The following is a 2,101-nucleotide window of genomic DNA, read 5'->3' as shown; positions in this document are numbered from 1 at the left end:
TGTGTGTGTGTGTGTGTGTGTGTGTGTGTGTGTGTGTGTGTGTGTGTGTGTGTGTGTAGCATCAGATAAATATGTGTTCATTTAGATATTTGCACTGTCAGTAGATATGTTAGAGAGCAAGTGAAGAAGTAAGTGTTCAAAATGAGGAGATGTAAGAAATACAAATCTGACACTGTTGATTCAGTTCATAATTTCTATTATTGTATTTGTTTGTTTTTTTCTGAAGTTTAGCTTTGCATTTTTAGTTTCATACAGCAGCTTTGATTAATTATTAATACACAGATTTGTTGTATTATTAACAATGTACATTTATGCAAATTTTCAGGCAGGCAGGAAGGAAAGTATGTTTTGCATCAGCTTGAAATTATTTACAACCTATTTGTTCAAACAGTGAGGAGGAAATCACAGACCTGTGGATTCTGGCATAAATTTGTAGTTCACACTGGTATGCCTTTTTGAGGTGTTAATGCTTCCTTTCTGCTCCAAATGATGATGTCTAATCTAGAAGTGGTCTCACACATTTCCACCAGTAATGTTCACTTTGTTAGGTACACCTGTTCAGCTGCATGTCAGCACAACACAATACAGGCAAAACAGGTGAACCTCATGGCAGCAATTTAATCCATTTAGACATGTAGACATGAACAAGACGACATTCTCAGAATGAGCATCAGCTCAGGGGAAGACTTTGAGTGTGACACGTTTGCTGGCTGGTCTGAGTATCTCAGAAACTGCTTCTCTACTGGGATTTTTCCACAGCCATCTTTAAAGTTTACAGACAACAAAGAAAATGAAAACATGAAAATGTCTTGTCAATACAAGAGGCTGGAGGGGAAAGGCCACAAAAGCTAGGAAGGAAGGCAACAGTAAGTCAAACAGCATGAGTGAGTATGGATCCATTCTGCACTGTATCAACAGTTCAGTCCGGTGCACACTGCAGGGCCTTTAGTACCAATTAAGTGTTGTTTAAACATGCCACAGCTTGCTGATCGTATGACCAAAGTGCACGTCTTTTGATGGTTGCTTCCAGCAGGATAACACACCATGTCACAAAGCTGTGGGAGGCCTGTGCCCCTGGCTCAGCACTAGAACTGATTTGGAAAAGACAAATAAGTGCAGAGGAGTCAGCAGCATCACTCTTTTTTTCTTTTTCTTTTTTTTTGCATGTGACACTTACATCCACTAGAGTGTAGTAGAGGCTTGGTTGTGACTCTCTGCATGTTCTGACTACTTCACAGCTCCATCTTTTACGGGGCTGTAAACAGAGGACGTGAAATAGAAACTTTGCAAGTGTGAGAGAGGAAGTTGTTAAACTGTAGTACACTGCTGTCTTAAAACATTTAAACTTTTCAGTCCTTGCTGCTATTATTATTTTCTAACAAATAATAAAAGAAAAATAACCCCAAATATAAGACCAAATGTTAGATAAAAGAAAACCCAGTAAAATGTGACAATAAAGCTTTGCATACGGCAGCGTGCATGAGTATCAGGAGCAATAAAAGGGTATATGTTAACAAAACTATATCAGCATCTTTCCTATTAGTTGTAATTGTGTAAAAATTGCAGTTGTGCTATCTGCACAACATCACTGATGTTTTTGCCATTTAAGAAGCAAATCCCTGAGCCTACAATTATATTCGCCTTTGTGTTATAGCCTGAAACTCTTAGGGGGTTAACAGGACACGGAGACAGTTGGGCCGCACCCACCAAGTTGATTTGAATAACGCCAGCATTTGGCCTGAGGCTCACAAGAGCCAGCCTTTCTTCATACCGGCTGTTAAACCACTCCCCGCCTGATGCACCCTGTAGTGGCGGGAAATGTTAACAAGGACACAGAAACACTATAAATAGGAATAAAGAGGGAGTCTGGGATTGCACTGACTGGACTCTGTACCTTCATTTATCCTGCAAAATCAGATACACCGTAAAAGACAAACAGAAAGGAAGAAGGCTAAAGAAGAAGCAGAAGAAGAAGCAACATGCAGCTCCACCTCCCTTTTTGGCGCGAGACTGCAATAGAGATAAAGGTCCTTTAGTGGGTGGAGACAAAGAGAAGGCATGAGTGGAGCAGGGCAGAACAAAGAGAGTAGAAGCACCGACC

The sequence above is a fragment of the Pundamilia nyererei genome, unplaced genomic scaffold, assembly GCF_000239375.1.
Source record: "Pundamilia nyererei isolate P.nyererei 1_Seehausen unplaced genomic scaffold, PunNye1.0 scaffold00123, whole genome shotgun sequence".
Taxonomy (NCBI): Eukaryota; Metazoa; Chordata; class Actinopteri; order Cichliformes; family Cichlidae; genus Pundamilia; species Pundamilia nyererei.
The sequence above is the reverse complement of the archived record's forward strand: the minus strand, read 5'-3'. Positions refer to the sequence as shown.